We start from the raw sequence: 21,473 nt of genomic DNA on the forward strand, positions 1-21,473 counted from the left end.
TAGCCTGCAAATCAATGAAAAACTTGTAGGCTTTCATCAGCCACACCAAAACCAGAGCCAAGCTAGGTCTGTTTACACTGCTTCCAGATTTGACTACATATTATTTTTATTGTTAGCATTATTACATTGTGGTTTTATAGCCTCTTTTTTTCTGAGGAATTGAAAGAATTTAATCTTCTCCCCTTCAAGATCACTTTTCATTTTCCAGAGAACTGGAAAAAAAAAATAGGAGATAAGGAAAAAGGGAAAAACTACAATAAAAAGAAGTGGGGGAGAAAAGAAACTGAAGAGGAAGTAATATTTGGAAGTCCTTTCTACCAATCCATAGGGTGGATTTCCACACTATGAGACCTATGTTTAAACCCAATTCTTATATGTGTAATTTAGGTACTAATAAATAATTCTTGGGAGCTCCCACTGTAGCACAGTCAGTTAAGAATACAACTGCAGGAGTTCCTGTCGTGGTGCAGTGGAAACGAATCCGCTAGGAACCATGAGGTTGCACGTTGAGATCCCTGGCCTTGCTCAGTGAGTTAAGTATCTGGCGTTGCCATGAGCTGTGGTGTAGGTTGCAGATGTGCATGCAGCCCTATAAAGACAAAAGACCACAAAAAAAAAAAAAAAAAAAAACTGCAAAGGAGGTATGAGCTTGATCCCCAGCCAGCTCAGTAGGTTAAAGGATCTGGCATTTGCCACAGCTGCAGCCTAGGTTACTACTGCGGCACGGATTTGATCTTTGGGCCAGAAATTTTCATATGCCGCTAGTACAGCCAATAAATAAGTAAATAAATCTTTTTTGGGGTTTTTGGGGTTTTTTTTTTTTTTTTGCTTTTTAGGACCGTACCTAAAAAGAAAATTCCCAGGCTAGGGGGTCGAATCAAAGCTGCAGCTACCAGCCTACACCACAAGCGCAGCAATGCTACTGGCTCAGCAATACCAGATCCGAGCCACATCTGCAACTAACATCACAGCTGACAGCAATGTTGGATCCTTAACCCACTGAGTGACGCCAGGGATCGAACCCACATCCTCAGAGATTCTAGTTGGGTTCATTACTACTGAGCCACAATGAGAACTCCCATTAAATCTTTACCTTAATATAGTTGTCTCTTTCAAAGTGATTCCACATAATAATAATAATAACAGCTAACATACATTGAATGTTTACTGTGTTTCAGGTATTGCTCTAAGTGTTTGACAAAGAGTAATTCATTGTTCACAACAATCCTATGAAGTAGACATTGTTTTATTATCTCCATTTCATAGAGCAAAACCAAAGCACTGAGAGGTTGAGTAACTTCCTCTAAGTCACACACCACTAGGAAAGAGTGGATGTTGGGATTCCCCTTTCGTTAACACCATACCCTTGAGGTGGACAGGAGTATCCTTTACTTAGAGGTAAGGCCCAGAGACCATATGATTAGTCCAAGGCTACAGATAATAGCAGATCTAGTTACAGAAGAATCATGGTCTCTTCACCAAAATTGTCAGTTCCTGGAATGTCCTATTTACAATCATCTTGTTTTATAGAACAGAAGCTAGAAATGGCTTCTGTTTCTTTGAGATGGTGTTCAGAAGGACTACCAGCGAAACTCAAGGAACCACCCCTCATGAACAATGCATGAAAGAACCTTACTGAATTTAGAGAGGACTTCTGGGATGAGGGAACCACAGGTAGGATTATGAGACCCAAAGAATGAATAATCTCACAGCCCCTGCCTGGACCACCTTCCTTCACAGAGAAATCCTTGTTCTTGTGACAGCTCAGGTCAAGCTGGTATAGATAAAGACCCTTTGAACACCCAAATTTAAAATGAACTATGAGACCATGGACAAATCACATCATCTGAGTGTCAGATATAGTATTAGTAAAAAGTAAAATAAAAATCAAGGCAGATGATCAGGTTAATTCATCTCTTACCACTTCAACATTTTCTTAAATTTGTGATTCTTAATATGATAATCCACACTACAAGTGAAAAATCGAGGTAAAAGCTAAACAACTTGCTTGGGGCCACAGAAACCCCCAGGGCTAAATTTGCTAAATTTCCAGATACTTTCTAGACACAATCATGAAAGACTGTAATAATTAACTACTTGTTGCTTATCACTTTTTTTAAAAAAGGAATTGTGTAAATGAAATTAATTCCTAGTTAGCTATAAATTGCTTTTTTAAATATATATATATACATATATATATACATATATATATATATAGTGTACTGAAATATTATACAATCCTGGATTTTTTTACCTTTTTTTTTCTTTCTTTCTTTTTTTTTTTTTTTCTTTTTTAGGGCCCCACTAGTGGCATATGGAGGGTCCAGGCTAAGAGGGTGAATTGGAACTACAGCTCATGGTTCCTAGTCAGATTCGGTTCTGCTATACCACGACAGGAACACCTTTGTGTGTGTGTGTGGCTTGGTTTTTTGTTTTTTGTTTTTTGTTTTTTAGGGCTGAACTTGTGGCATATGAAGTTCCCAAGCTAGGAGTCAGATTGGAGCTACAGCTGCTGGCCTACACCACAGTCACAGCAATGCAGGATCCGAGCCGCATCTGCAACGTATACCAAAGTTCAAGGCAACACCAGATCTCCAACCAACTGAGCAAGGCTAGCAATCGAACCTGCATCCTCATGGATACTAGCAGGGTTTGTTTCTGCTGCGCCACAATGGGTACTCCCTTTTTTGACCATTCTAATGTTTCTGTAGGTGAAGTTAATGAAATAATTTGTTTTATATTATAAATCTACCCAGCGTAAAAATTATTCTTTTACTGTTCTAATTCAAAAAGAATTAATGTTCTAATCTTCATATAAAGTAGCTCAAAATTGGAATGGTTTGAACTAATGCAGTTATCACAGTCAGTAAAAGGATTAGAATGCCATAATAATAAAATAAAATATTAAAAGGTGCCAATTATTATTCAAAACGCTATGTGTGTGCATGCGTGTGTTTGTGTGTAAGAGAAACAGAGATAGAGACAGAGGGAGAATGGGAATAAATATGCCAAGATTTCCAGAAAGAAAGCAGCTTGTAGCACATGAGACACTTACAAAATCTTTGCTGATTTATGGGTCAATCATTTTTGCTTCTGCCAGAAATGTGTTCAGCATCCTGCATTTGGTCATGCTGTATTGCCTTGTGTTAACACTGACTTTATCTGGTTCCATCATTGCTGGCTCCTTCCTAAGAAAAGAGGCTGTGTTAAAAGGGAACATACTGGGAAATTCTACTCATTCACCCAAACTGTCCCACATTAAGATTTCTTAGAAAAGTATGTTGAATGTCATCTTAAATGTAATAAATTTGTAATGGACTAAAGAAAAAGTCATTCCATAAGGATAAGTGATAGTTGGTTTCCTGTTGGTTGACTTGACTCAGTTTGCCAATCCCAAGAAAATTAAACACTCCTAGAAACACAGGAAAACAGGGGAATAGAACATGGCTCTTTATAGCTGCCAGACTTTGTTGAGCCACTGTTCTCAATTTTTGGCACTAAAGAGGACACTATTCGTGTACTCCAGATGAAGTCACAAACCCCTGCCACTTATTACACAGTCATAATGACTGGGTGAAAGAAAATAAGTAAATCAATGTAAATTAATACTCCTTCTAGGAAATAAACACAACTTATGCCTTCCTAGTCTTTATACATAAAAATGAGACTTCTTTTTTAAATTTCACCCCCTCTGAAATTTCAGCAATAATAATTGAGATGAGTCACCCACTTTTAAAGAATCAAATTGTGGAGTTCCTGTTGTGGCTCAGTGGGTTAAGAACCCAACTAGTACCCATGAGGATGTGGATTTCATCCCTGGCCTCACTCAGTGGGTTAAGGATCCGGCATTGCTGCAAGTTGCAGTGTAGGTTGCAGATACGACTTGAATCTGGCATTTCTGTGGCTGTGGCATAGGCTGGCAGCGACAGCTCTGATTCGACCCTTAGCCTGAGAACATCCACATGCCCCAGGCACGGCCCTAAAAAGACAAAAGAATCAAATTGCTAATTTGAGAAACAATTTATTATAATAAAGTATAATAATTTATTATAATAAAGTTAGATCAGATACTATTCTTTCTACCACAATTACGTAAAGAATAAGCAGGGGTGAGTACTGGCCTAGTCCTTAATGATTTTGAATGAATGACCATGGCTCTTTACAACCCACCAGAATCATGGAAATGTTCTGAATTTGATCTTAAGTTCTTGGAAAATAGAATACTCTTAAAACAGTGCAATAGAACTGGAAGCTACTCAGTAAATACTGTTGGGCTCTAAAAGAATGGCCCTAAGCCACAGGCCTCACAGCATGTTTCCTACTCCAAATGGCAGGCCCTTTTATAGCTAACATCTACTTCAATCCATTTATCAGCAATAAAAGTGCTTTGATGGGGCTGATTTAATACTAGGGAGAGTCCTGCATTTGACAAATGCATGACAGCTGCTTATTTTGGCCTCTTTTTGCAAAGCTGTAGCTAGCATTGTTTGGCTCTTTTGCACAGCCATAGCTAGCTCTAGATGGAAATTCTATTTCTTCCCTTTATTTCATTTATCAGAACACACTCAGGATAACTGTTACAGAGAGAAGAAAAGAAATGACTCCTGGAACCCTTTTGGCATGGAGGGTAGGTAGGTGCTGGAAATGGACATGCTGGCTGAATTGGGCACTTTGAGCAGTTCCTTTGCAAAATGATGAATAACACCCTCCCCTTAGTTCTAAAGTTATCAGCCACACACATACCCTCATTGGTTCTCTTCAACTCCCTTCAAGTCATGATAGGCCTCCTGCCTTGTTTCTTCTAGCTACCACGCCTGCCATTTGGGGGTGATCCTCCCAGGCTGCAGCTAAGTTTTTGAGGGTCCTCAAGATGGCAAAGGGCTCCCACCATCCATATGTAACTATTCTTCTCCAAGCACTTCCTTGGAATTTCTTCCAATCACAAACCCTCAGAGTGTTAGCTTTCTGTTTCTTCACAGCAAGTCCAGGACTCTCCCTCAGTGGCTGTATGTCAGCCATTGGGGATTAAAAGTATTCTTTAGATCAAGTGGCAGAAAATAAGCATGTACACCATGGAATACACTCCACACAAGATAGAGAGGTGAAGGGCTCATTGCTGACTGCATGGACAGTGTGGTGGGCTAATGCTCCTTAGCTGAGAGGGCTCAGTACCTTCTACCTTGATGGATTTCAGTGACTAAGAGTACACAATCATATTTGGATAGGAGAAAATATATATTTTACATATACAGTGTACTGTAATAGATTGCCATATATACCTAGTTATACATTTATATTTATTATACATTTTTATTTGGTTCTACAAATTTTAGGAAAATTATTTCAGGAACATGTAGTACTATACCAAATCAGGGTGATATAAAACATGATATGTTTGTTCTCCCTAGTAAACACTTCTGATTTTTGAGCAAAATCATTTATTAACTCTTCAGCTCCACCTCATAAATCTTTGTTCCAAACTTGAGGGCAGTTTCGGAGGTCAATTGTTGCAGCATCAAAACCTCTGAAAGACAGCTCTCCACTACAGCTCTCGCTGACACAAGAAAAAGTTGGAATGTGCCATTGATGACAGAGACTCACTAAGTAAAGGTAGGGTGGTTGAAGCCAAACTAGGAGAAGGTGTGTAGGAGGACTCTATAGCAGAAGGAGTATAGTTGTCTCGGCTGTCATGATGAGGACACTGAGGATATGAGGATACCTGATGAGAACTGGGGGGCAGAGAGCAACTAGAGAAGCAGAAAGCAATTCAGTGCTTATGGGTCTAAGGCTATGGTCATGGTTCTAGGAGAGCTTCCTATGCACTTCAGCAGAGGAAGCTAGGGCCAAGGGGAGGGACTGGACAGGTGTCAGACAAGCAGGCTTCGGTATAGGGAGGAGCAACCAGGAAGCCCATGATGCTGAGAAGAGAAGTGCCATCCTTGGATTGACTGAGATAAGGGAGAGAGATAACCCCATGACTAGGAAAGCCACATAGGCACAGGCCTTAAGTGACAGATCAGTCATGGTCCTAGGAGAAAAGAGATGTACATATGAAAGAGAAGGAAAGAGTTTCATGAAGGAATAATTTTCAGCAGAGAGTTAAAAAAAAAACCAACAAGGGGCCTGATGTGCTCTGGAACTGGAACAAGGGAGTGAGAGACGTTAACCATCCCTGTGTCTGAGGGTCAAAGGGAAGGAACTGGTAGGAATTGTCTCTCAAGGGCTTTGACCTAGAGAGCTGTCAGCTGTGACTGTGAGAGACGGTCACCAAACAGAAGTTGTGGACTTTACGGAGGACCACAACCACCACCAACACAGGCCCTGGTAGGAAGGGAGCCAGGAACAAACACCACAGGTTGCCTTGCTGGTGGGATGCAGAAGAGAGCAAGGGGACCTGGCTGATGCAGAACACATGAGACCATCCCTCAGAAGAACAGTAGAGTGGACAAGAATGGAGAGTGAATGTGCCAGGGGCAGACTAAGAATGTCAAGTGCAGTGAGGACCCTGGGACAGAAGGATACTGCAGCCCAGAAGTCACACTTTGTACTGCCAAGTCTGAATCCACAGTTTTCATTGTTTCTAAGCCCACACAGAAGTGAGGAGGTGGAAGGGAGGGTCTTAATAATTTAGTTAATATTCTTTCTCTCTCTTTTTTTTTAAAGTTTGGCCCAGGTACTGATACTGGTCTGAATGTACAGGTAGGAGTCATCTCTGCATTTAGCTGGTAGAGCAGGGGAGGCAGAGGCACAGAAAATAAGATACAAATGCCCAGCTGATACAGCACTAGGTACACCACAAACCTCAAAAACATGTCAACTTACACTTGGTTCTCAGAGCACCTTCTATTGGGTTGAATCAGCATTTTCATGGTCTCAGCCCCATTCAGAAACCTGAGGAGATTTAGCCCAATAAGTTGGCATCAACTCCCTCACCTGCAAGCATATTGGCCACATGAATCACACAGAAAGCTTTGTTAGAAGAAAACCAACTACTATTAGAAGAAATTTCTGTTCAAAGTTTCAAGGAGCCCAGGAAGGTAGGCTCCTTCACCAGCGGAGACTACCCCTCCCTCACTGGGCTACAGCTACTCTCAGGGGCAAGGTCACTGACCCCAGCAGGTGTCACTAGCCTGGACTGTGTTTCCACCCTGCTGCCCTTCCCCAGCCACTGCTGATGTCACAAAACATGTACACCCACTGCTGGCCAAGGCTAAGGCCACTGCTACTTCCCTGGTCACTGGGTGCTCCCTCCATCATGACCCTCCTTTCCTCAGCCTTAAAGTTTCTTTTAAAGCTTCCAGTCTAGCGGGTTCTCTTATAGCTCTCTATGCTGAAGCATTTGTTTGCTGGCTTGCTCCCTTAATTAGGTTCATTTAGCTTCTGGGTTGTGGAGGAAGGTCAAACCACAGTAAGACATCCAAGCCAATGGCTTTCCTAGCACAATCAGCAGAGGTCCAGCATGAAGTCCAAGCACCTCTACTCTCTCCTGCCTTCCTTCTCCATCCAGCACCCATGCTCACAGGCTATAAAGTGATTTCTTTTTCTTTTCTGTTTGATATTTCAGACTTGGTACTAACCATTCATTTCAGCTTTTCCCTTCACTAATTTTACCCACAGGGATTCTTCAGTAAACACAAGTTTTATGGATGCTTTACAAAGGTGTTGAGAGAGAATAAAATGGTATAGCCATCACTTCTCTGTATATTTTGCCCATAGTCTCATCTCATCCAGATGCTACACAGCTTGATAGGCTCATAATTAGTTTGACCCAGAGAATCTGAGACCTTTCAAAAGGGGTTTGAAGAAGAGCAGCACAAATTATCATCTTTCAAAGAATCACCATTTATTGAGACCACTAGGTCTCATACATTAAACCATGTGGATTACATATTTATACTCTAATCCCCATATAAATATGTAAAGGATATATTTATCCTTTAATACAGCAACCCAATGTATTATGTATTGTCATCTTCATTTCAGAAATTAGCTTAGAGTGTTGAGGTAATATCCCCAAGATTAACACCTAGTAAGTTGCAGAGACAGGATTTGAATTCAAGTATCTTGGTCAGGCTAACCTGAGCACCTGCAATGTCTACTGACCCATTATAAACCTCTGCTCTAAGGGAGACTAAATTACTTCATTATGTAGAGGTATAGGAATGTGTTCATTTAAAATAACAATGACACCAAAACATGGAATTCATAGTACCGTGTATATGAGAATAAAATATTTTAGTGAACAAGATATGTGGGTCTGAGTTTCCAATTCATTCACATCTGTGTATTCTTAGATGCATTTCTTAAATGCATTATTTTCCTAGCCTTCTATATAATTTATATATTTACTTTTCATACCACTTCTGGAACTATTTAAAGTATAGGACAGTTACTCTTCTCACAGCTTTATTAATACAGTAATTATTACTTATTAATTTAGTATTTGTGCTTAAGGCTAGCAAACTCCTTTCCCTAAACCACTAGTTCCCATTTCTGACCTTAAGTATGTTCAGCAGAGCTTGTGGCTGTCATCCACACAGTCCCTCCCTAACCTCACAACACATTTCCCTGGCTTCCTGATATCGTCCTCTGATGAGAACACTTGACCTTCTAAGATCCATTGACATTAGCAGCAGGCCTTGACCAACTCAGTTGTGGGAAGGCCTCTCTCCTGAAAGACTTTTTCTAAATGTCTACAACTCTTTCCCTTTACTGCCCAGTAGGACACCATTACGGTCCCATGGGGACCTTTCTTCTCCAGCCAATCCAGAAAGCACCATTCACATTATAGTCCATTATCATTGACTGTTCACTATTCTGTTACATACCATTTGCTTATTCCTGTGTACCCATTAGTACTTTATGAGCTTTCCCTGAATTACAATAATTTAATTAGTAAAAACAATAGAAATAGAAATCAGCCCTACAAGAGTATGAAGAAGACTAAAGAAGGTTGTGGGGAGTGTTGAGCAGAAGGTACTTAGAGGAGCTAAAATAACAATTATCAGTTCATGCAACCAAGTACCCTAGCTACTGACTCCAAAGTTGGTTTATATACTATATGGCAACACAACCCATGGCCATGCCCTATTTCATTTAAGGTTCAGTCTTCTGGAGACTCCAGCCCAAGGTATGTATTACAGAGCTATGCTTGGAGAAGACAGCAGGTGGTGATGAGTGCAAAGGGGAGCAACCAGGGCCAAGGCCCTTCACGCTGATGACTATGACCAGAGGAGTCAGCAGGAACATCAGCAGGGACCAGGAATTCCCTTGAGAGGCCAACTAATGGGCAGCCTTCCTTCCCTAAGCCAAGAGATGCTGGCTCCTGAGCTTACAAAATTAGGGCCACACAGGAAGGCAGATGATGTAAAAGAGTGAGGTGACTGAGAGAACAAATGAAGAGTGTACATGCAAACTGTAGAGCTCCTGCCCAAACAGAAGGAGCCAGCCACCTCTCAGCCTACCTGGTCATTGCCACATAGGATTGTGGCCAGTGGTGCAAGCTCCTCCAATTTTTCCAGAGAGCTCAGAAACCTGACTTTTAATGTTACATCTCTCAGATTTTAAACATTATCAACAATTTTAATATATTTTTAAACTATGTATGCCCTTGCCTATGGACATACAGATGTGACCTATGGACCGCTAGTTTGCAACCCCTGCTTGGTGCCTGAAAGTTAAGATTGGCTTCATCTATAACTCTCCCAGACTTCAAGAAATACTACAAAGCCACAGTCATCAAAACAGTGTGGTACTGGTATCAAAACAGACAGACAGACCAATGGAACAGAATAGAGAACCCAGAAATAAACCCTGACACCTATGGTCAATTAATCTTTGACAAGGGAGGCAAGAACATAAAATGGGAAAAAGAACGTCTATTCAGCAAGCACTGCTGGGAAACCTGGACAGCTGCATGCAAAGCAATGAAACTTGAACACACCCTCACACCATGCACAAAAATAAACTCCAAATGGCTGAAAGACTTAAATATACGACAGGACACCATCAAACTCCTAGAAGAAAACATAGGCAAAACACTCTCGGACATCAACATCATGAATATTTTCTCAGGTCAGTCTCCCAAAGCAATAGAAATTAGAGCAAAAATAAACCCATGGGACCTCATCAAACTGAAAAGCTTTTGCACAGCAAAGGAAACCCAAAGGAAAACAAAAAGACAACTTACAGCATGGGAGAAAATAGTTTCAAATGATGCAACTGACAAGGGCTTAATCTCTAGAATATATAAACAACTTACACAACCCAACAGCAAAAAAGCCAATCAATCAATGGAAAAAATGGGCAAAAGACCTGAATAGACATTTCTCCAAAGAAGATACACAGATGGCCAACAAACACATCAAAAAATGCTCAACATCGCTGATTATAAGAGAAATGCAAATCAAAACTACCATGAGATACCACCTCACACCAGTCAGAATGGCCATCATTAAGAAGTCCACAAATAACAAGTGCTGGAGGGGCTGTGGAGAAAAGGGAACCCTCCTGCACTGCTGGTGGGAATGTCAACTGGTACAGCCACTATGGAGAACAGTTTGGAGATACCTTAGAAATCTATACATAGAACTTCCATATGACCCCGCAATCCCACTCTTGGGCATATATCTGGACAAAACTCTACTTAAAAGAGACACATGCACCCGTATGTTCATTGCAGCCCTATTCACAATAGCCAGGACATGGAAACAATCCAAATGTCCATCGACAGATGATTGGATTCGGAAGAGGTGGTATATATACACAATGGAATACTACTCAGCCATGAAAACAATGACATAATGCCATTTGCAGCAACATGGATGGAACTAGAGAATCTCATACTGAGTGAAATGAGCCAGAAAGACAAAGACAAATACCATATGATATCACTTATAACTGGAATCTAACAGCCAGCACAAATGAACATCTCCTCAGAAAAGAAAATCACGGACTTGGAGAAAAGACTTTTGGCTGCCTGATGGGAGAGGGAGGGAGTGGGAGGGATCGGGAGCTTGGGCTTATCAGACACAACTTAGAATAGATTTACAAGGAGATCCTGCTGAGTAGCATTGAGAACTTTGTCTAGATACTCATGTTACAACAGAACAAAGGGTGGGGGGAAAAATGTAATTGTAATGTATACATGTAAGGATAACTTGATCCCCTTGCTGTACAGTGGGAAAATAAATTTAAAAAAAAAAAAAGATTGGCTGCATCTTTCCTTTCACTAGTTGCTCCTTCAAATTGTGCCCTCTCTGCAGCCTCAACCCCTTCCCCTTAGCTCCCCCTCTACCTTCTCTTCTTTTGCTTTCATGCACTACATCCTAACTTCTTCAGTCCAAAGCCTCACTTCCTTTTCTAATGCTGTCCAGTTATCAAAATTCCATTATAATTATATAAAAAGATCCAACCCCTTCACCAAACAAAGCAATTTATGAAAAATCAAAATAAGCAAAAGAAAAAAATAAAATAAGCAAACCGTTTAAACTCTGCATTAAAACCCACCTGGATTCTTCTGTTCTCTGAGGGAACTTTAGGTGTAGTAATAGTTCAAAGGCTCATACCTGAATTAACTTGTTTTATTCCCATCTGATATCACCTCATACATATGCTGTCTTTTCTCCTTAGACTCTTGAAGTGAAGAGCCCTCTCGGCTTCCCCTGTTCAAATCACTCCAGTTCTCAAATGCTCCTCCTCCTCTCTACAAACATAAAACTGCTATTCAGACCTCTCTTGGGAGTTAGTTGACAAGGGTGCCTCAAGCCTCCCAGGGGGCCTTCCAGGGCTCTAACCCTTTGTGAGGAACTGTGACGATGGCTGGAAGTTCTGAGGGAATTTTCTAGATATTCATCCAGCACCTTAGCAACCTGACACCAACATTTTCACCCCTCATCTCCTGGATTAGACCCATTTTCTGGTAATTTCACAACTAAGGTGTCAAAGTCTGGGCCAATTTTGAGTCTAGAGAGAGTAGGCAATTATCTAAATAACAAGATTTATCAACACAGACAATAAAAACTAAAAACTTCCCCACCTGCTCACGATGGCTGAAACCTCAGGCCAGGCTTTTCATTCCACCTCCAAGATTAAGGAGTCTGTGTTCAGGGAAAAGCTTCAGCAGACTTCAGCCACTACTGAGGGGTAAATACTCAGTATGTTGGGCATATTCCTGAAAGCAAGACTGGATGGGAGGAGGAAGGAGAGACCTGGGGCCATGAAGTAGGTGGGAGGCCACACTGAGGCATGGGAGAGGTGCCTGAGGTTGGAGGCAGGACAGTCACTGTGCTATTTTGTCTGGATTTCTTTTCTACCCTGCTTCCACTTTGCTCCTCCTCCAACTTGGAGCACTGTATTTTTGCCTGCTAAAATCAGATAATTTGGGGAAATCCTTTAACACTTCCTCTAGTCATTAAGACAAGATCAAAATCCTTAACCCACCCCACACCCCTACAATTCCTGCACCACCCCATCTTTCACAAAGTTTACCCAGAAGACTCAGGAGACAGATAAAATCTGCTGGAGTGTTATGCTGGTAATTCCTGAATCTGAAGACTTAAGGCAAGTCCTTTCTCATTGAGGAATTTCACTTTCCTAGTCCAACAGAGATGTAGCCCAGAGGGCAGACTCCCATGTTGGGTATAATTCTTTGGGTGAAATGTTTAGAAGAGTCCTGCCAACAGAGAGCAGCAATTTCCATGCAAATTCATGCCTGTGGGGAAAAATGCAATTGGCCCAACCACGGTACTGATGGGACATTCTTCCCACTCCAGTGGGGTGTGGAAACACAACTTGAAGGAAGAGATCTATCTGGTTTTTTTTTTTTTTTTTTCAGCTTTTTCCCTCTGAGCATGCCAAGCATAAACGACTCCTGTGTTACAAAGGAGGCGTTTGCTCCACACTGCTGCTCAGCGGCAAGGACTACATGAAAATGAGAAGTCGTGTTCCCCTCCTTCTCAGCGGGACTTCAAGAACAAAGGCAGTGTTTTTCAGAAAGAAAGAGAAAAACAAAGCCAGGGCACTTAAGTTTTGTGAAACAAACAAACAAATAAAAGGGTGGTTAACCATGTGGAGTTTATACAAAGAAAAATAATAATTCATTGAACTTACTTAATTCTGCGTCATAACAGTTCTTCAACCCACCCACTAAACTCCAACAGCCTATGGCCATGGTGGGTACAGTGGTGCAAAGTTAAAGACAAGTAGATTGTTCTGGTCTCTGCCACTATCAAGATGAAGTGGACAGAGAGTTCCCGTTGTGGTGCAGTGGAAACGAATGTGACTAGTACCCATGAGGATGCAGGTTCAGTGCCTGGCCTCGCTCAGTGGGTCAGGGATCCAGCATTGTTGTGAGCTGTGGTGTTGGTTGAAGACATGGCAGCTTGGATCTCATGTGGCTGTGGCTGTGGTGTAGGCTGACAGCTGTAACTCCAATTGGACCCCTAGCCTGGGAACTTCCACATGCCATGGCATGGCCCTAAAAAAGCAAAAAAAAAAAAAAAAAAAGGATTAAGTGGGGCAAACTGCAATTGATGCGATGGAGTTAAAGTAGCCAGGGGTCTTCAGACTGGGGTGCAGGTACATGAGGACCGCTCTGGTACATAAGGACCTTCCAAAGGGAAGGAGAATTTGGGGGAATCAACTGCCAAATCTTCAACTTCTGCAATGTCCTCTTTCCTAATCTGCTAAAGTTATGCCTCAAGGACTCTTTTCTTCCCCCCAATAACCCTTTCTGTACTTTGCAAAAGAATACTCTTCACCCCACCACAATCCTACTCAGGTGCATTGTCCTAAGGTGTGAAAACTTCCATGGCTTCTTCCTGAGGGAGGGACCTTTGAGAAAAAAGCAGGAGAGTTTCCTAAAGAAACAACAAACAAAGGGAGGTGAAACACTCATGGCAAGTCTATTTCTTTCCTTCTTTATTTGTTAGAGTCAGAATTCAGAAGCAAGAAGATTCCAATGGTTTGCATACTAATACATTAATTTGAAATATAAATAAGATTTTTTTCGACAGAAAGTTAGTCCAGCTTGGCAGAATGGTTGACAATAAGGACTAGTTTTGTCAATTAATTTGTATGATGGACAGTCTCCATAAATCCAATGAGCTAAATCTGCAGCTCCAAAGTTTTGATGAAAATATAGTTTAATCATGGATATGATATTCAGTACATCATCTAATATATATTTTGCAACTATTTAAATTTACGATAAAAAAATTTTAGATGTCAACTCAAAAGGGTCTTTCAAAAATGTTTTACGGAGTACATGAGCAAAAAAGACTGAGACCACTGGTCAAGGGTGGAATTCCACTGGTTTGGAGTTCTTTCCAGGTCAAATTACATGTGAAATTTCTTAGTCTCTTCTCTCTCTCCCCCCGCTCTGCACCCAGCCCTGTACATCAATCTCCTAGACTTGCCCTACTGCTTTCTCAATCACAGTATTTGAGAGGAGTCTTTGTTACTAGTGTTCAGTACCCCTTTTAGCCACCCCCCAAGTAAAACTCACCTAAAAGACCCAGAAAAGTCAATGCAGAAGCTTGGGAGCCAGGTAGAGAGTCCCCAAAGCACCCCCACTCCACCCCACCCATGTCCTGACCATCTTAAAGATGAGAGGAACTGGAATAAACCGACTGAATATCTCAATTGTTTCAGAAAAATTAATAGACTGGCCTGCTCCCAGGTCCCCTACCAGACTAATTTAATAGTTCCTTCCTACTTGTAAGAAAGAGATAAGATATTCAAGATCAAGCAGAGTAGCAACCTTTCTTTTTAACTTTCTCTTTGTAACGCATTCCATTGACACAATTCTAGTTTTTGTCCACAATGACCACTCCTGGATGTGAAAATGAGAAGGAAAAAATATATAGGTAGAGGTAAATAGAGATAGATATTTACAGATAGCTCTCATTCACCTTGCTTAACCACAGTGGTGAGAATCTCCACTTTCTGATGCATCCCTTTTCCAGGCAGACTGCTTTCCTATATAATCAATGTCGTTCAATAAAACTGTGATTAATATATTCTGAGACCTCACAATCCAACTCATGATGGAGACCCTTGTTGTTCTACATATCGCCCAAAGTTCCACATGCAATTATTTCATCAGGTTAATGAGTAGAAATGGCTAATAAACTATGAATTCCACACCTAGGAGTTCCAATTATCTAGTGCTACATAAATTATTCTGAAATCCAATGGTTTAAAACATGAACAGTTTTATTATAAGTCATGATTCTGTCTATTAGAAATTTGAGCTAAGCTCAGCTGGGTGATTCATCTATTTCACGTGATGTGGATGGTGATCACTCTGTTATATTCAGCAGGCAGATGGCCTCAATCACAGGTCTGACACCTTGTAGGGGAGGGCAAAAGGCTGTAATGCTGGACTTAGCTGGGACTATCAGCTAGAGCACCTGTCTGTGACCCAGTATGGCAGCCTAGGGCAATCAGACTCCTTACCTGTAGTCCCAGAGCTCCACAGTGATGAGGAACAAGCTTCATGGTCTTTTGTGACCTAGCCTCAGAAGTGACATTAGCATCACTTCCACCTTACTCTTCCGGCCAAAGCCTGTCCAGATTCACAGAGAGGAGACACAGACCCCTACCTACAAGAGGAATGTCACTGGATTCCACCCATGATTTAAAACAGTTATATATGGGTTTCTTACATTAACTTATAATTCCTCTTCTTAACCAAAAGTGGCCAAAAGAGTTGTCTCTGTTCCTATCCCACCCATTTCCTCTTCTCAAATCACCCAAGTTTGCTAGCCCTCTTCTGCCCATTTTGCACATTGCATGTTCCCGTCCCCTGCAGTGTTGCATTGGATGGTCATTTCCTGGACCCAGGCCCTCATTATATCAAGTTCTCAGTCTTCATCTATGGCTGCATGAGGTATACACTAAGGGACCGGGTGCTCACCACTTTTATCAAATGTGCTGATGCCAGGAATGGCTTCTCTCTTCATTGGTGCTACTTTCGCATTGTTCCATCCCTGAGACACTGCTGCTGCCTCCTTGCACTTATGTTAGCTCCACACTGATCTCTGCCAACTTAAAATTGAGCTCTCAGAGTGGTGTCTTTAAATGTCCTAATAGGATGTTTTATGCTCCCAAAAGTACACTTGAGACTGACCTGCAAAGTGACTAAGAACAGAAATTTCGAGATCAGAAAGCTCTGGATCTCTAATCCCTGCTCCACCATTTGCTATATGATCTTGTCCAAGCTACTTCATATCACTAAGCCATAATTTCCTAGTCTATAAAATGGAGACAAAGATACATACTTCACAGGGCTGTCAAAGAGATAAGAATGTTCTATGTAGACAAAGCAAAAATCACATAACTGGTACTTAGTAAATACCTACAAAATGTATATAATAATTTAGTATATAGTAATAGTAATGGTGGAAGCACTATTAGTAGTGCTATTAGTAGGACAACAATAACGAAGTATTCATGAGAATGCAAATGAATCTTTTTTTTTTTTTTTGGTCTTTTGTCCTTTTAGGGCCGCACCCGCAGCATATGGAGGTTCCCAGGCTAGGGGTCTAATCAGAGCTGTACCCACTGGCCTACGCCAGAGACACAGCAACGTGGGGTCCGAGCCGCATCTGCAAACTACACCACAGCTCATGGCAATGCCGGATCCTCAACCCACTGAGCAAAGCCAGGGATTGAACCCACAACCTCATGGTTCCTAGTCGGATTCGTTAACCACTAAGCCATGACAGGAACTCCGCAAATGAATCTTAAAGCCCCAATCTCTTCTCTGTAGATATATAAACTAGGCTTAAATAAAAATATGTGTTATGTCAAAATATTTATATTTTCCATCCCACCAGATACAATTTATTTATATTTTTAAAATGTCTACATGGGAATTTTCTGTCATTTATTCACATCAGTTTTTCAAGTAATTTTTACTAAGATATTGTACCTATTTTAGAAAAGAATTCAAATGTAATGGCTGGGCTCAGCATATCACAAAGAATACAGCATGATGCAAATGTCTCCAGAGTGTCATAAAGAAACACTTCAATATTTAAGATGGCTGGATTTACTCCAAAGACTGAAACACAGTCTGCCTATCACCATTGCAGCTTCAAAATACTGTTCTTGGCTCCAGTCTGCAGTTCAATGAATGTGATCAGTGCAAATACAAGGTGAATAAATCTTAAAGATACTGAACTAAGTTATTTCCCAACACAAGAACACAAGGGGCAAGACAATCTTGATTAGTCAATGCCCGAGCTAGTATTACATTTTGGACTAGATGACATGAAGTTTCATGTTATTGACTCCCTGTTTGAATCTTCTTTGAAGAGAAGCAATATTCTACTTTGAATTGGTTATTATCACAACACCATCCCCAAAGTTAAGATCTGTCAATATTCCTTCATCAGGGAGATACTTAAGGTCTAAGGTTTTACTGGTCCTGACATGAAGTAATCTGCATCACAATTCTCATGCAATTCACATCACTTACACAATTCAACCTTTCTGAACAAGTGAGAATCCTCCCAATAGGGACTACTTTTACCTGCCATTCATCTACAGTTGTGCAGAAGAAACTGGGTGGAGGATAGAGGGAAAGGCATTTAGGAGGGTCTGAAATTTTACTTCCCAATAGGCAGCAAAGGATTGGATGAAACATTGAAAGCTCCTAGGTTTGGTATAAGTACAGTATATTAATTTCCTAGGGCTGCCATAACAAAGTACCATAAACTGAATGGTTTAAATGAGATTTATTGTCTCATAGTTCTGGAGACTAGAAGTCCAAAATCAATTGCTTCCTTTTAAGAGCTATGAGGGCAAATCTGTTCCATGGCTCTCACCTTAGCTTCTGGTGGCCCCAGGTATACCTTGCCTTGTCACAACCAATCCCTGTCTCCAATAATCCCAATGGCCATCTTCTCTTTTGTGTGTTTACATCATCTTCCCTCCATGTATATCTATCTCTAGGTCCAAATCTTTTTATATAAAGATATTTGTCATATTGGATTAGGGCCCATCCTAATGACTTCATTTTAACTCGGTTACTTCTGTAAAGGGCACATTTCCCAATCAGGTCATGTTCTGAGGGGTTAGGACTTAGACAGATTTTTTGGTGGGGGAAACACAATTCCACCCATAATATACAGTATGCAAAACTGAGAGCAAAGCAGAGCAAGGAAATGACATAGTCATATCACAGCAATGTAGGACCAGGAAAAATGCCAAAGTGAGACAAAAGATTCTCAATCTAGTCTTCCAAAATTATTTGGCCATTGTTTAGTCTCCTTTTATGCAAGCTACCATTAACATTGTTTCACTTTCAATCTCTGTAATTCAGAGAACACAGAACAACTTGAAAACCATTTTTCCCAGATCTATTTTGTGATATCTAGTTCCCAAATAGATTCTTCTGTTAGGTACAGGATTTCCCTGTGCTTTCTATATTTGTTATTTCTTTAGAAAACATAGATAACTTGTAGCCAACTGCTCTGTATCTTATTTTGCTGAGAATAATAGTGGTGATTATCATTAGGCATGAGTTAGTTGTAAATTGACAAAATCCTTCCAAACTCTGGAAAATTGACCTCATCCTTCCCAGAAGTTTGTTCTTCTTCCTTTCACCTCTGGTCTCTAGCTTCTTAGAAGCAACACTATTCAAGGAGTGTTTAAATAAAGAATCTATGGCATTTATGATGTTCTTAGGCCATAAATAATGTCTCTGCCAAGGACTTGACTCTTAGAAATGGACGTTTGGTTTTCTTCAAGTATACTTAAAGGAAGAACACTATGAATCTGGGAAAATCTCAATCCTTTGCCAAAAGTACATATTTTAAGTGTTGGAATTTCCTTTTGCCAGCTCTTTGCTTAGCTGGCAAATACTACATGAGAAATGAAGGACAAGAGACTAAGTAATAGAAACCATATCTGAATCTGACTTTGGCATATATGTGAGATGTTGCGATTACACTCCACAGTGAAAGCAATGTAAGAAATGCTTACACTAATCTTTGTAACTCCATCTTTCCCCTATTATTGGGAGAATTTTGAATATTTCAAAGTCAGAAGAGGAATCACAATTCAAGAAATGTGCAAAGAAACCTTGGAAGAAAATGTCTAGTCTCTAGAGTACGAGTTACAGAATTATAACTAATTCTAACAAATTTGAAAACGAAATACCAGAATCAAAGGACCATTTAGTGGTATCATATTTTGTTTTTTATGGCCACACCCACGGCATATGGAGGTTCCCAGGCTAGGGGTCAAATGAATCGGAGCTGTAGCTAACGGCTTACACCACAGCCACAACAACACAGGATCCTTAACTCACTGAGAGAGGCCAGGGATCAAACCCACATCCTTATGGATCCTAATTGGGTTCATTAACTGCTGAGCCACGAAGGGAACTCCAGCAGTATATTTTTACCTGAGTAATCGTTATCATAGAAAATCAAGTTGTACAAGATACCTTTGAAGCAATCGCAGTCCAAGATTCATGTTCAACACATGTATTTCTCGATATTTCAAAAGGCGCCATCATGTGCTAAATGAAAGAAAAAGAAATATTAGAGTCATCTTCCTCAAACTTGACCTATTAATTCCAGATATAAAAGTCCTTAGCCTAATGGTTGTTTGGCTGCTTGTGCTAGAGTAACAAATTCAAATATATTTCTTTTAAGTGAAATTGCAGCTTTACTATAATATATATTATGGCATCTCATAACATTGATTATGGTGTAATAACTGGACTAGTTGTATTGCATGGTCTCAAAACTAGGGCAGCCCTTAGAGCTTATTTATCTTTCCAAAGTAGCTTTTACATACATGATCACTGTATCTCATATAAGCCTTAAACACCTCTTTAAGAGATGTGGAAAGAATGCCACTAACTCAGAAGAATACAAGGGTCCAGAACGCGTGTGGGACTTGCCCAAACTCATCCATAAGGCAGAGCCAGGACCCTGCCTGCCAGGCTCTCTGTGTTCTCTTTTCCATTTCAATTTCACATCCATATCACCTCCAGACACTTTTCTCAAACACTTCAGCATCTGAATCACAGTTGCTCTCTCTTCCTAACCTTTGGTCATCATTTTCAGTAACAGAATCACCCATACTGATGCCAGAAAGTTTCTCAACAGCTCTCACTCTCAAGTCCATCACTCTTTAGCCACAACTTGGATTTTCTCAACTGCTTACCTCTAAAATCTCTAGTCAGTTTTCCTTTTCTGACATAACCTCTTCACTGTCCTGTCCCATCTCCACATATCAACTCCATCTGCCTTGTGCAATAATCAGTCAGTGGAAAAGAATACCAAGTGAAAACCTCTGCACCCAGCCTTGGAAAATCAGTGAAAAATCAGCTAACCGTGACTAGGCCCATCCTGAATTTCCTCTTTCAGCCTAGTGCCCTTTTCCACCTCTTGGTCAGGTAGCAGATCCCTATACACCAGTCCACACGTGCTCAGAAGGCCCCAACTGTCTACCCAGCAATGGACAGTTACTCTCTCTTGCATCTTAAAATCCTTCGATTCATTGATTTTTCCATCATTCCAATCCCCAAATCTAGGTCACTTTATCATGCACATTCTCTGCTCCCAGACTACCTTGCTGCTAAATAAGATCATAAAACTGGAGTTCCCATCGTGGCGCAGTGGAAACAAATCCGACTAGGAACCATGAGGTTTCGGATTCGATCCCTGGCCTTGCTCAGTGGGTTAAGGATCCGGCCTTGCCGTGAGCTGTGGTGTAGGTCACAGACGCAGCTTGGATCTGGTGTTGCTGTGGCTGTGGTGTAGGCTGGCAGCAACAACTCTGATTAGACCCCTAGCCAGGGAACCTCCATATGCCATGGGTACAGCCCTAAAAAGACAAAAGACAAAAAATAATAATAATAATAAAACTACAATGACTACTTCCACTACAAATTCAAATTCACCAACTTGATCTATTATTTCAAAAGGCCCAGAGAAAACCAAAAAATGGATGGATATTTAAAAAATGCAGATTTTTGTTCAAAACAAGATAGCAATTTATAACCACATCAGCTAATCAGGAACAGCAAAAAAATGAGCTCAGTGGGAGTTCTCATTGTGGCTCAGCAGGTTAAGAACCCAATTAGTATCCATGAGGATGGGAGTTTGATCTGTAGCCTCGTTCAGTGGGTTAAGGATCTGGCATTGCCACAAGCTGTGGCGTAGATGGGGCTTGGATCTGGCATTGCTGTGGCTGTGGCTGTGGCTGTGGTGTAGGCCAGCAGCTGCAGCTCCAATTCAAGCCCTAGCCTGGGAACTTCCATATGCCAAGGGTGCAGCCCTAAAAATAAAACAAACAAACAAATGCACTCAGTGTTACTATTGGTAGCTTAAGTAGAGTTCAAATCAAAGGTTCCCAAACATGACTGGCTTTAAGAAACACCTGAAAAGAATTTTAAAAATACAGAGTCCCAAGTCCTACTTCAGACCTACTGGATAAGAACATTTGGG

The 21,473-nt window shown here is 40.9% G+C and overlaps 2 long non-coding RNA genes across 2 annotated transcripts in view; one reads left to right on the forward strand and one right to left on the reverse strand.

Moving 5' to 3' along the window:
- LOC146396001 (uncharacterized) overlaps positions 1–21,473 on the forward strand; it is an 881,025-nt gene that overhangs the window by 659,948 nt on the left and 199,604 nt on the right. The window lies entirely within an intron of this gene.
- The window catches only part of LOC110256983 (uncharacterized), a 218,842-nt gene that overhangs the window by 87,550 nt on the left and 109,819 nt on the right, over positions 1–21,473 (reverse strand). The window contains exons 3-4 of the long non-coding RNA XR_014829811.1: positions 19,460–19,534; positions 3,056–3,188 (exon numbers count right to left, since the gene is read on the reverse strand). This is a non-coding gene — a long non-coding RNA (uncharacterized LOC110256983). The remainder of the gene's footprint in view (positions 1–3,055; positions 3,189–19,459; positions 19,535–21,473) is intronic.

This window comes from Sus scrofa, chromosome 15 (genome assembly GCF_054392235.1).
Source record: "Sus scrofa isolate SSC_HxYL_T2T_F1_AM1 chromosome 15, Sscrofa_HxYL_maternal_Yorkshire_Landrace_v2.0, whole genome shotgun sequence".
Taxonomy (NCBI): Eukaryota; Metazoa; Chordata; class Mammalia; order Artiodactyla; family Suidae; genus Sus; species Sus scrofa.